Source organism: Leptinotarsa decemlineata, unplaced genomic scaffold (assembly GCF_025532065.1).
Source record: "Leptinotarsa decemlineata unplaced genomic scaffold, Ldec_3_MD MMD2_P_RNA_scaffold_8, whole genome shotgun sequence".
Taxonomy (NCBI): domain Eukaryota; kingdom Metazoa; phylum Arthropoda; class Insecta; order Coleoptera; family Chrysomelidae; genus Leptinotarsa; species Leptinotarsa decemlineata.
The window spans coordinates 2,436,856-2,452,081 of NW_027412535.1; the positions used below are offsets into that span (position 1 = coordinate 2,436,856).

Below are 15,226 nucleotides of genomic sequence, written 5' to 3' on the forward strand. Positions count from 1 at the left end.
TGATTTTTTTATAATTAAAAAAATTTTTTTTTCAAACATTTCACTGGTGTAGTTAATAGATAAATTATATACCGTTCGTCAGTATAAAGTCTACAGAGTATGCAAACGTTGGGTTGCCTAATTTTTTCCTGCCCCAACTCTTGGGTTGCCAGGTATAAACAGGTAAATCGATAGTAGTAACTTGCACCGGTCTGGTTAATACATCAAAATTACATTAAAATGAAGATTATTATTTTCTGAACACGGTGGTATAGGGTATAGGTTGGTATAGGGTTGTCTGCGAAAAATCAGTCCAGAATCCCGGTTGTCGAATTTAAAAAAGTAAAAGATTGCGGCAAGCGAATATGTGTGACAGAGAAGTCCGAACAAGCCAGCCTATGCGATGGAGAAGGATACAGCATAGCAGCTGTGTATAGTTTCTCCATTGTGGGAAAGAGAATGCGCATGCTGGTTGCCTGTGGAAATGAAAAGGATAGCGATAGGCCTTTTGATAAAATAGCAGAATCAATACTTGTAAAAATATGTTCAACAAATGCTACAGAAATACATTTGATTTTTGATCGCTATTTATCACCCTCAATCAAAGACTCAGATCGTAAAAGCCGAAAAGAATTCGATATTCCGTATAAAATTTCGGGACCTCAAAAAGAAAAAGTTTTTGCAAAGCCTTAAAAATTATCGTTTTAAGGAGGCGTTGGTGCTGTTTCTGGCTGATTATTGGGAGAGCAACCATTTAGTACCAATTCTTGAAAAGAAAAAAGTTTTTTTAACCGTCGACCATCAATGTTACTCTTATCAAGTTCAGGACAATGCCATAAAAAAAAAGTTTAGAAATTAATTATGAATGTCATCACGAAGAGGCAGATACACGGATTATTTTTCATGCTTTTGAAGCGGAATCAAGCTCAAGAATTTTAATCAAAGCTTCCGATACGGATGTTTTCATTATTTTATTAGGAAACATGCACAAACTTTGCAAATCCGCAATTTTTCTTGCCACTTCAGCAACAAGAAAGACAAGTTACCAACCTGTTGATTGTATTGATTGCTTAGATTTAGCGTTGAAGTTAGGATTCAAATTATGCCAAAGTCTTCCCGCCTTCCATGCATTTACAGGCTGTGATTACACGGCAGCGTTTCAAAATAGAGGAAAAATAAAACCTTTTAGGCTATTTTCAAGAAATGAAAGATATCAAACAGTTTTATCCTCATTAACAGATATTTTCATTGACGAAAAAATGGATATTATTCAAGAATTTACTGCTAGCATGTATGGCATCAAGAACTGCACCACAGTGAAAGATGCGAGATATCGCATTTTTCTGAAAAATTACTCACCTGAAAATAACAACGAGCAGTTTTTAAAAAAAGTTAAAGGCTTTGACTCAAACTCTGTACCACCATGCTGGAGATCATTGACTCAAAAAATTCTACGAACAATTTTCGTAAATTCCATGTGGCTTAATGCTACTGATTAAGTTTGTGTAAAATTTCAGCCAGAGAACTGCGGTTGGTTGTTAGATGAATATTTAAAACCAGTAGGGTTCATTGGGGATCATACACCTTCAGAAATAGACGACATAATCGAAACAACTGCAACAGAAAGCGATGACGAGGAATGCTCAGATCAGCGACATGTCCGATGATTCCGATTTTGAATAACGTTCAGAAATACACGTTCATTTGAACGTGTATTTATTTTGTCTACTGATAATAGAAATGGAAAGTGTAAGATTCGTATTATATAGTGAGAAAAAAAAGTATTATTATTAGAAAAATTTTCTTGAGATGAAAAAAGATATTCTTGATAATTGTCAAGAGTATATTTTCTTGTTTGCATACTTTCATCTATTACCTATTATTATTATTTCTTAATTCAAATCAATATAGCCTTGTGTTAGTTAAAATAAATATATATATATATATATATATATATATATATATATATATATATATATATATATATATATATATTTCAAAAAGGAAAGGATTAGTCGGAACAGCACTCAAGAAAAATCATTGGCAAACCGCGGACACGTGTTTCTGGCTATTGGCCTCATCAGCGCGGTGTAGCCAAGTGCAGAGATGGGCAACAATGATTTTTCTTGAGTGCTGTTCCGACTAATCCTTTCCTTTTTGAATTAAATCATAGACACTCGATAACACCTCCTTCTATATATTTATATATATATATATATATATATATATACAGAGTGTCCCTGGACTTCCTCTTTTCCTCTCGGGAATTTATAGATGGGGTCAAAATATCACCAGTACTTCATATAACTTTTTTTTCTAAAAGTCTTCGTAACCAAGTTACGGGCCCTCGAAGTTACAAAATGAAAAATGTTTTTCTTTGATAACTTTTCAAGTGAATATTCAAAATCATCCAAGTTTTGGTAATTGACTAAACAAATGAATTCCTTCGATGAGCTTTCATGCAGGAGTCAGTTGTTTTGCTACAAAGTCAGGAACGGACTACCCCCGATGGTCCATACCCCAAAACTTTGAAATGACTGATATTTTTCAATATTTTTCAACAAATTAAGGTTACTTGGACAATTTTATGAATAAAAGTACTCGTGTGGAAAGTCGATCGGAGCAACGAGTCTTGATAAAAATGTAGTTTCACTCGACGACATCAAACCCGCTCGTCCACCATTATTTGAAATGAATAATTATCAAAGCAGAAATAATAATGGTATATATATATATATATATATATATATATATATATATATATATATATATATATATATATATATATATATATATATATATTAATAATTCATTATTAAAAAAATTGAAAAAAAAATTCTTCAATTTCAATGTTTTCGATTTTCATTTAAGGGGGTATTCTGGTCTAGACGCATAAATTTTACGTACTTTTCTAACTACGATAAAAAAGAAATGAAAAATATTTTTTCTATCCCTTTTTTTATAAGATTTTTATTGATGTTTGAAGAGTATAAAAAAAATTTAATATAAAAAAAAATCACAAAATCGTCCAATTACAGGCCGGTGGAGTGGGGACTGCAAAAAAAACGGTGCTCCCTGGTTGACATGATTTTAACCCTTGTAGTGATATAAAACAATGAATTCAAAAAAATTCTTCAATAATAAGGATGTCGCTATCGGGTTACCCGTTACAAAAAAAAATCACAAAATGGCGTCAACTTGAAATAAAATTTTTTTTCAACCTTTATTTTTACGTTTGTTTGAAGGTGATTGACAATGTTTCGTGATGAATTTCACTAGTTCGGACTTCCATTGTCTATTATATAAAATGATTTGAAATCCCTGAAACAAGTAAAAAAGAATAATTAAAAAGAATAGTTGAAAATAACAATTATATTAAGCAACAATAAACCTGAAATGAAATGATAGTGAAATAACCTACAAGTAAGAAATATAATAATTGAATAAATAAAAATTAAAGGAATGCAGAAAGAAAATAATAAAATAAAAAAATAAAAAAGTGTAGAGATTCCAAGTCACGTTAGTTCACGACGTTTCGATTGTTGGTATCTACAATCGTCTTCTGGTGATGACTGGACTGATTCCTCCGAGAGATGACTATTTTATAGGTCGTTGAAATACTTTCACTTCCTCTACTTTCCATTTTCCGCTTCATTGATTCCGTGAGAGATGACCGATTTGGCGGGAGTTGGTCATTTTTCGTTTGATGATGGGTTTCCATATGTTTCGTATATCTACGCTGGCCTGGCTGAATACGTTGTTGGACAACATGTATGCGGCTTCCTTAAATTTTCTCCTGAACCAATGTTCCTCTCTGTGCAAGATCTCAGCTTGGGACCACTCGATGTTGTGTTGATGGGTCCAAACATGGTCTGCTATTCCTGATTTGCTGGTTTCTCCTCGCTGTGTGTGCTTCTTGTGCTCGGCAATGCGAACATTCAATGGCCTCTTAGTTTCACCAATATAGGATTTTCCGTACTCACAGGGTATCCGGTAAATGCAATTCTTGGAATCGCAGTCCGCGTTTGGGGGCCTGGTTTTCGTGAGGCTGCTACGGATAGTGTTACCGGATCTGAAACAGGTAGCTTCTTGTGCTCGGCAATGCGAACATTCAATGGCCTCTTAGTTTCACCAATATAGGACTTTCCGCACTCACAGGGTATCCGGTAAATGCAATTCTTGGAATCGCAGTCCGCGTTTGGGGGCCTGGTTTTCGTGAGGCTGCTACGGATAATGTTACCGGATCTGAAACAGAAGAATTGGTTCCAAGTACAACATTAGAACCTGTTTCAGATCCGGTAACACTATCCGTAGCAGCCTCACGAAAACCAGGCCCCCAAACGCGGACTGCGATTCCAAGAATTGCATTTACCGGATACCCTGTGAGTGCGGAAATTCCTATATTGGTGAAACTAAGAGGCCATTGAATGTTCGCATTGCCGAGCACAAGAAGCACACACAGCGAGGAGAAACCAGCAAATCAGGAATAGCAGACCATGTTTGGACCCATCAACACAACATCGAGTGGTCCCAAGCTGAGATCTTGCACAGAGAGGAACATTGGTTCAGGAGAAAATTTAAGGAAGCCGCATACATGTTGTCCAACAACGTATTCAGCCAGGCCAGCGTAGATATACGAAACATATGGAAACCCATCATCAAACGAAAAATGACCAACTCCCGCCAAATCGGTCATCTCTCACGGAATCAGTGAAGCGGAAAATGGAAAGTAGAGGAAGTGAAAGTATTTCAACGACCTATAAAATAGTCATCTCTCGGAGGAATCAGTCCAGTCATCACCAGAAGACGATTGTAGATACCAACAATCGAAACGTCGTGAACTAACGTGACTTGGAATCTCTACACTTTTTTATTTTTTTATTTTATTATTTTCTTTTTGCATTCCTTTAATTTTTATTTATTCAATTATTATATTTCTTACTTGTAGGTTATTTCACTATCATTTCATTTCAGGTTTATTGTTGCTTAATATAATTGTTATTTTCAACTATTCTTTTTAATTATTCTTTTTTACTTGTTTCAGGGATTTCAAATCATTTTATATAATAGACAATGGAAGTCCGAACTAGTGAAAAACTTTATTTTTACGTTTTCAAATTTTGAAAAAATACTTTAAATTTAAATTTTTCGAAATCCGGGGCAGGTCCGATAGAGAGATCTATAAAGAAGATTCTCAACAAATTTCAAAGAAATCGGTGAAGTAGAACTTGAGATATCATGTCAACCACCTCAAAAAAAGTAGTTTCGAGAAAAACGCGTTTGAAATTTGAGAAACAGTTCAAACTCAACGCGGCCGGCTTTGACGCCGAGTCACAAAATCCGCTGTATCTCCGGAAATAATTCGAATTTTGAAAAATCCGTTTAAGGGCATATTTTTGAAGGTATAAACTTTAAAAAATGAAAAAAAAATTATCGAGTTTTTCAAATTTCTAGACCCCCTTAAGCTACTCCAAAATGATGCACAGTATTTATTAGCCTATCGCTATCCTTTTCATTTCCACAGACAACTAGCATGCGCATTCTCTTTCCCACAATGAAGAAACTATACACAGCTGCTATGCTGTATCCTTCTCCATCGCATAGGCTTGCTTGTTCGGACTTCTCTGTCACACATATTCGCTTGCCGCAATCTTTTCCTTTTTTAAATTCGACAACCGGGATTCTGGACTGATTTTTCGCAGACAACCCTATACCACCGTGTTCAGAAAATAATAATCTTTATTTTAATGTAATTTTGATGTATTAACCAGACCGGTGCAAGTTACTACTATTGATTTACCTGTTTATACCTGGCAACCCAAGAGTTGGGGCAGGAAAAAATTAGGCAACCCAACGTTTGCATACTCTGTAGACTTTATACTGACGAACGAATCTATTAACTACACCAGTGAAATGTTTGAAAAAAAAATTTTTTTAATTATAAAAAAATCATATTCTGGACTAAAATTGTTCAGACAACCCATTTAAATTATACTTAACGATATATTTAATTTGACTTGAAATACTTTTTATCCATTAACCAGCTCGGTGAAGGTCGTTTTATATCGGGATCTTATACTAAATAATGAGAATTGAAAATTCCTATGCTTTTATACCACTTGTATTTGTTACTAATGTTACTGCAGTTTCGTCCTACAAGGACATTTTCATTCATTCGTTAGATACAAAAACAAGTGGTATAAAAACATAGCAAGTGTCAATTCTCATTTTTCAACATTATTCTTGTTTTTTCACACCAATGATAGATATTAAAAATTTATAAGTTTTAATATTGATGGTAAGTTGTCAGCATGTATTATCTAATCAATTAATCTAAGCAATTTTGAATCCCAAGTTGTCATCGAAAAAAAGTTAGGATCTTTCATATAAAGAAATTTCATTGGAGCATCCCTTGTTAAGATACAGCCCCTTAAAGGGGGTACATAAAATTTGTATAACAATTTTTTTCACAAGCACTAAAAAAGTTACAATATTGAAATTAACCTGAAGTTTTGTACTACCAAAAAGACAGTTAGCCAGAAATTTATTTGGTTTACCCCATGGTTGTAAGGGGTGGATTTTTACCATGTGCTTATTAAATTTCATAACATTACCAATAATAATTTATCAATTGGCTGTTTGTTGAATGGCCTGGAATAATAGTTTTTATATTTCCCGCCAAATATCGTGGCTCTAGTGCAAGAAACTTTACAGCCTTTACTGGAGCATTTCAGGCCTCCAGACCTATGATTCATATCATATACGATGAGCTTCATTGTCTAGCGTCTTTACTTACTGCAATAATATATAAGCCAGAATCGATTAAAAATGTTGGGGTCTGCAGTGATACATTATTGCCTACCCATCTCCTTCCAGCAAATAAAATAATTTTGAACGATCATGTGATGAGTGAAATTTATGCATTAGAAGAGGATGTTCGGCTGAGTTTCCTAACAAAAGCCCAAGAGCACATCAAAGCAGCTTGTGCCCATATAATCAAAAAAAGTTCTATGAGCAATAATTTCCTCCGTCTTTACTTACTGCAATAATATATAAGCTAGAATCGATTAAAAATGTTGGCGTCTGCAATAATATATTATTGCCTACCCATCTCCTTCCAGCAAATAAAATAATTTTGAACAATGATGTGATGAGTGAAATTTATGTATTAGAAGAGGTTGTTCGGCTGAGTTTCCTAACAAAAGCCCAAGAGCACATCAAAGCAGCTTGTGCCCATATAATCAAAAAAAGTTCTATGAGCAATAATTTCCTCCGTCTTTACTTACTGCAATAATATATAAGCTAGAATCGATTAAAAATGTTGGCGTCTGCAATAATATATTATTGCCTTCCCATCTCCTTCCAGCAAATAAAATAATTTTGAACAATGATGTGATGAGTGAAATTTATGTATTAGAAGAGGTTGTTCGGCTGAGTTTCCTAACAAAAGCCCAAGAGCACATCAAAGCAGCTTGTGCCCATATAATCAAAAAAAGTTCTATGAGCAATAATTTCCTCCGTCTTTACTTACTGCAATAATATATAAGCTAGAATCGATTAAAAATGTTGGCGTCTGCAATAATATATTATTGCCTTCCCATCTCCTTCCAGCAAATAAAATAATTTTGAACAATGATGTGATGAGTGAAATTTATGTATTAGAAGAGGTTGTTCGGCTGAGTTTCCTAACAAAAGCCCAAGAGCACATCAAAGCAGCTTGTGCCCATATAATCAAAAAAGTTCTATGAGCAATAATTTCCTCCGGTCATGTCGATGTCTTCAGCCAGAACAGCGAAAGAAATCAGTTAGCGTGGGTCGAATCGCAAAACTAGCTCGTGCAAAACTAGAACGTGCTTCGCCGTTAGAAGTGGATGTCGCACTTGTGCCAGATGAATGGCGATTGTTACTACTAGAAGAAGACGCTGTGCGGTTGGACAAAACTAACTCAAGAATCGATGACTACTGGCGTCAATTTCTTCTCCTAAAACGGACACTGGAGAGTTAAGATTCCCTAATGTCACTAAGGTCGTTAAAGCTATTCTTTCTTTGTCCCATGGAAATGCAGAAGTAGAATGAGGGTTTTAAGTTTCTGGTAAATACCTAACAGATGACAAATCAATGCGTGAGCGAACCTTAGACGCTGCCATGACAGTGAAAAGCGGAGCTGGTGCCAAGTTGCAAGGAATTGGCTAATTTGGCGCGACATGCCTGTAACTCCTACAAATCACATCACATCTCGAAGAGGAAAAAAAGACGAAAGAGGAGGAAAAACAGCGAAGAGAAAAAAGTTTTCTGGGGAAAAATGAAGCGGAGACGGCGAAATTGGAAATCGCTACTAAGATGAGTGGTTTGAAAACTGGAGAGGAAGAAATAAAGGAGTTTAAGAAGAATCAAGCTGCAAAAAGGAAGACAGAAGACAAATTATTTGAGGAAGCAAAAAAGAAACTAAAAACGGCATTTAAAACACAAGACCTAACTGAGCGGCTATAGCCGCCATCTTGCTGGAAGGGGCGACAAATTCAAGGTCAGAGACAATGAATACAGCCAAAAAGCTTGATACCGTCGAAAACCAAGTTAGAACCAAACAGTCCCAAATAATAACAACATTTTTCAAGAAAGTGTAATCTCCGTCATTACACTCATTACAAATATTGTAAGTCTTCAAATAATGCCGTTCTAATTTTTTTTTATTGCCCATACATGCGACAGAAGCCGACTGCACTCTGTGTTTAGAGTTTGTGCTCAAAATGCACCTACTACCTGAATGGGGTTGGCCAAAGTGATATACGCTGTCCGCCACTCGCGATGGAACACCATCATTTTTAGGTAAAACATATTACGGCGCAAAATAGTTCGCTTTGAATACCTGAACCCCTTCATTCTATCTGGAGACTATTCTCAGGTATCAAAGACACAGATGCTGTGAGATGCTATCATCCATTTTGAGCCTATTTGAGGAAAATGTCACAGCACCACATTCTCAGATTATCGAGATAGTGTGAAGCAGTGTATGAAAAATTATCGATGGCGGCATCTATTATAACTGAAGAAGATTATTCGTAAAACTAATTCTGGTTGCTGAACATCCAAATTCTATCCCAACCAGAAGTGAGAGCTCTCGATTGTTGAGCAAAAACTGCAAAAAATGGAAAAAATCTATATTCAAAGGTTCACAGCTTTGGCTGTGGACACTTTCAATCGGCACATCAAAAACTACAACATATCAAAATTTCGGCAAAATTCATGGCAAGTCATTTCTCATAAGAAATGAGCGGGGTCCTTTATCAACAAAATATTGAGGAAACATTTTACCATCCGAAACAAAATTGATCTTCATACTCATTGCAACACCGACACAACTGTTAATAAAAAAAAAAAAAAATCGTACTCGGTGAACAGGTAGAATTTAGATTATTTTACCTACTTGCTGAATTGTTGTCAGAAATCATTTGAAGAGATTGAATTACATCAGTTTCATTCAATTTCATTCATGTTTTCATGTCAAAATCAAAAAAATATCTACTTCAATTATTACGGAAGATACGGAGGTGTTTCCATAGAAGTGAAACAAATTCAGATTTTTCAGGACTGAGATTTTTTCAGGGAAAAAGTGTATTCGTAGTAAGTTGGTAGTCCTGATCACGAATCTGAAGGAATTTTGACCCTATTTTCCCCCCTAATATGTTTCACCGTAAAAATGGGGTGTTCCATCGCGAGTGGCGGACAGTGTATATCACTTTGGCCAACCCCATTCAGGTGGTAGGTGCATTTTGAGCATTTCCATCAGTCCTGAGAGTTTCATCGTTCCACCTCGAATATTACGGAAGATACGGGGGTGTTTCCATAAGAAGTGAGACAAATTCAGATTTTTCAGGATTGAAATTTTTCAGGGAAAAAGTGTATTCGTAGTAAGTTGGTAGTCCTGATCACGAATCTGAAGGAATTTTGACCCTATTTTGCCTCCTAATATGTTTTTCCGTAAAAATGGGGTGTTCCATCGCGAGTGGCGGACAGTGTATATCACTTTGGCCAACCCCATTCACCTGCACCTACCACCTACCACCTGGTAGGTGCATTTTGAGCATTTCCATCAGTCCTGAGAGTTTCATCGTTCTACCTCGAATATTACGGAAGATACGGGGGTGTTTCCATGAGAAGTGAGACACACTGTATGTGATACAGGTAAATAGTACTACGTAGCAGTTTTCATGTTTCCTGCCAACTGTTACGGAAACTGGCCCAAAGTAGTCCATTCCAGTGATAGTAAATGGCCTGACTTTGAAGAAGACACTCCGGTAACTGACCCCAACGTGGGGTTATATTTTCTTTTTCTTGCAGAAGAAACAAGAACTTTTGCATTTTCAGATAGCACTTTTCATTCTTAAAATCCAAAATTTCTGACGCAGCTCAATAATTTCCTGTCCCTGGTGTCCAAATTTTATGTGATAGCCCTCAATAAGAAGTTTCATGAAACGGTGTTTTGGATCTAGAATCGCTGTATGTTTTTGAAAATAGTTGAAGCCTTCAGCATTTCCTAGTCTCATGTATTGGCATGAGGTTATATATTCGGCTTGATTTTTCAACAGATTTCCCATTGCGCAAAACTGAAATTTCTTGAAAGAAGCTGACTTCCTGACTATACTTGATCAGAGCTTCCTCAGCAACATCTAACTCTTCCGCATCTAAATTCATTGTATACCTCGCACCCTTTCTACAATTTTTTATGAAGCGAAACATCCAGGCAGTTGTTCTTACTAACCTTCCATATTTGGAGAATCTTTCAATATTTGGCAGATACATTTTTTTTTAATGTAACTGCCATTATTTTCTCTTTCTTCATTTCCATTTCAATTTCTTTTATTTCTTCTTGTGTCTCTTTTGGCCAGTAATATTCAGGAAGTTTCAGAAAGTTCGGCCCTGTCAGCCATTCGTTTTTGTTTGCAGTATTATCTTCTCTGGTACTTTCATCTCCAGGGACCCAGTGTCAGTCAGATATGTTAGTGATGTCTGTAATTTCCGCAATCCTCACTGATACAAAAGTTTTGTATCTTTTAGATTTAGAACGAATCCAGTGCAAGACAATTCTTGAGTCTGTCCATAAATGAGTTGGAGTAATATTTATTTCAATGTTGTTTTTGATAGTGTTCATGAGTCTGCTCAACATAACCGCGGCTTGTAACTCCAATCTGGGTATGGTCATCAGTTTCATAGGTGCCACTCTTGATTTAGCACTTACGAAAGATAATTTAAATTTTTCATTGTATTCAAATCTCAGATAAACGACAGCTGAAACAGCTTTCTCACTGCTGTCACAAAAACCTTGTAGTACAACTTGTTTTATTTCATACAAACCAATACCATAGCATCTAGGTAAACTCGTTTCATTAATTTTTGTCAATTCGCCTGGGAGTTGTTTCCATCTTCTGTTCATTTCCGTGGATAACTCATCATCCCAGCCTATTCTAATCCTCCATAAGTTTTGCATGAAAATTTTGAATTTTACGACCTGGGGACAGAAAACCTAACGGGTCAAATGCAGGTATGGCCACCTTCAAAACATCTCGTTTCATGGGAATCTTGGTTTTGTTCAAGATTTTTGAGTCCAATTTCTAATGATTCAGCGAAAAAGTAAAAGTATCTGCTTCTGGATTCCACCAGAGTCGCAATACTCTTTCAGGTTTGTGAGTAAAAGTGCTAAAATTTTTCTGATTTGGGGATCGAAGATTCACAGGAATTTTGTCAGTCACTTCCTGAGAATTACTTATCCAATTACGTATTTCAAATCCGGCTTCATCATGGATTTTTATAACTTCCAGAATCAGTTGAATTGCTTCTTCTTCTGTTTCTGCACTATCCAGGTAGTCATCTACATAATGTTTGTCGATTATTGCCCTGGCTGCTTCTGTAAATTTTGAAGAGAATTCTTCAGCGTTCTTATTTTTAACCGAATTGTGCCATCGAGGACTCCAAATGTCATTGCCTTCATTTCATAAATATCAGGTTTTCTAGACCTATCCATTCCTTGCCAGAAAAAACGCTGGGCTGAGCAATCCTCATTTCGAATGAAAACTTTGTAGAACATGTCTTGAATATCTGAGCAAAATGCGATTCTCTTCTGTCGAAATTTCCACAAACTTGGTGTCAGATTTTGTAATAAGTCTGGACCTTGTAGAAGATGATTGTTAAGACAGACCCCATTCGACAAACTGGGGTAAATACCAGGTTCTAGGACCACCTTTCTCTGCTGCAGTAATATCAAGCTTCCGAATGTAACCTTTCTTCAAATATTCTTCAATTTTCTCGCCGTAATCTTTCGCAAAACCTATATTTCTGTCCATTTTTCTCTCCATACATTTTAGACAATTAAGTTTGGAGTTTTTTTAATTTTTGGTAACATTGTTAAGCCACTGGTAGCAGAGTGACTCAACCGGTCCTTCCAGTCCTAATTCATGGGCAATTTAGCTGTCTATCATTGTTGTCTTAGCTGCCTTGCCTAGTAGAGCAAAGGTAGAAATTTTTTTTTTAGGTCCTCGAAATTTCACCGAAATTATTCGAAGAAGGATTGTGGGGTTATCTTGTTGGAAAAAATTTATTTTTTCAACTTGAATTTCCGGCCCGGTTTGAACAAGAACTTGAGACTTCGTTTTCTTTTTTGTAAAATCAAGGTTGTTGTGGAATTTTGGGCAATTTTCAATCCCACACTTTTGTTTTAATCTACATGAGTAGATATTATGACCTGGTTTCAAACAGTAAAAACAGAGTTTCTTCAAAGTCACAATTTTCCATTTTTCGTCGATATCTAGTTTTTTGAAATTTTGGCAGTCAGTCAAGTTATGATTTTTTTGACATTTGGGGCATTTCTCATTTTCATTCATTTTTCTTTCGGAGAAGTGGTAACTACTGAAATCAGCACAACTTGATGCAGCTATTACGATTTTTCTCATCCACACAGAAAAGGTTTTCAAAGTAATTTCATTTTGAGTTTCAGGAATGGGGGTGATTTAGTAACTATTTCATTCAAGCTTGATGGATTTTTCATAAGTCCTGTATTTTCAAAGAGTTCTATAGTAGTTACTAAGTTTTCGATAACATTAGAAAAGGGTAGGTATGTTTCAAACCGTCCCTCCCTCGGAAGAGATGCTCGATGAACTTTCTCTATTAGATTTGAAATTATAAATTCAGGTCGTCCAAATGTAACTTTCAAAGTTTCTATTATGTTCATAATATTATTTTAAACATCTTTGTAGACGGATTATATTTTCATCTTCACATATATCAAAAAGTTTGGTGGAACGTTCGAACTGACTGTAGAACAAAGGCCAATCCTCTGGATTCCCATCGGAAAATCGGCAAATTTGTTTTAACAATGTCTGTTTTTTTCGAACATTTTGATTTATTTATCTTCAGAACGTCTAAAATCTGGTTGAAATTATCTATCACTAGTCATCGTTATAAAATTGTTTGTCGATACGAAATCGGTTTTATTTTCTGTTTCTTCGATTTTATACTCAGCAACTTTTTCTTGTAGCGTCATTTCTTCCAAATCAATGATGTTTTTGCCACTAGAGATTGTGGACTTGTTAGATGAAGAATCTTGAATCAGTTCACGTTGTAGTTGTGCTTCTTTCCTTATTAGTTCAGCATCAATTTCGGCTCTCCTTCTCTCAATTTCGGATCTCTTTCTCTCTACTTCGGCCAATTTTTTCGTTTCTTCTAATTCTATTTCCAACATTCGTCGTCTGGAGCTTCAAGATTTCGTAATTTTTGATTTGTCTTCGGCATTAGATAGGTTTTCTAATGAAGAACATTTCTGGAACTCCGAAACTTGTCGTGGGTCATAACATACGTAGCTATGTTTCAGGAGGAACTCCTTTAGTTTTCCTCTCACTCCTCCTCAGGTTAGGCATGGACATATTGTTATCGATTACTTTTGGTTCTTTTTCTTTTGCTCGAAGGACCAATGTTCGGACTAGTCAGTCCTACAGTGAATTCCTTTGATTTATTATTATAATTACTCTTTATTAGCAAGTAATGCTCTTCATAGTACAGTCAGTCACTTATAAAATACAAAACAATAAAAAATATATATAAAATCAGAGACAAGTCACATTTTAAAAACAAGAAACTAGAAAACAAGACGAATTAATGATGACAATCACTTGAAATATATTCACTACATTTTCTTTTGAATGAATTTAATGAATCATAGCTTTTTTATTTACCAAATCATGTAAATTATTAAATGCAATCAGACCTGAACTATACAACGAGTCACAACCTATATGTTCTCTGTTGATATAAAAATTTACTATTCTATTTCTAGTGGAGTGTGTATGAATACTATTTGTGTAGGTTAACTGATCACTCAGATAATTTGGCGACATATTGTGTTTAATTTTAAATTTAAATACCTATTAGCATATTCAGTATTATCCTTTGTTTAGCAGACATCAGAGACAGTGTTTCCAACATGTATTCTACAGATGTGCGTATATTACAACTTAATATTGCCCTCATGGATCTGTTTTGAAGCTTCTGTAGTCTGTTTAGATTTTCATTGCTCACAAAATAGAGTATTGTACTGCAATAATCAAAGTGGGGTGTTATTATTGATTTATAAATTGTTAATTTGGCATATTCACTTATTTTATTTTTCAATCTATATAAAAAATGAATTTTCGTGGCTGTTTACAGTCGAAATAAACCAGAATCAAATGTTTCAAGTCAATATCTTTATTTTATAACTTTTCAAACTATTGTCAATGTCAAAATCGTCTTCAAAATCATGATCAATTATTTTAACATACTAAGTTAACAAAATTAATTTAAAGCAACAACACCATGCTTTGTTATTTCCAGACTTTCAAATGGATCAAAAAATCTAGTGTCATGTATGGATCTCAACAGTTTCAGACAGTTTTCATTCATTCTATGGCCACTCTCCAAAGCGTGTTGAGCGAACTAGATTTCGGATGCTTTTGAAAGTCTAGAAGTAGCAAAGTGTGGCATGGGAACTATGAACAATGATAAAGGTCCCATTCCAAACAGCCCATTGTATTCCTTTTTATGAATCGCTGTGTTGAAATTTGCAGGAACATTCATGAAAAAATGTCTCGTAAATTTCTTCTCGAAATAACTGTTGAAATTTGCAAGAACTTTAACGAGAAAATTTCCCACAAATCTCTCTATCCCAAATCATTGATGTGTATCAGAAAGTGTACCCCATTAGATATAAATAGGAAATATC

General features: G+C 35.2%; 1 protein-coding gene across 1 annotated transcript in view; it reads left to right on the forward strand.

The window, feature by feature from the left end:
* LOC111514892 (transcription elongation factor B polypeptide 3) overlaps positions 1 to 15,226 on the forward strand; it is a 38,308-nt gene that overhangs the window by 9,222 nt on the left and 13,860 nt on the right.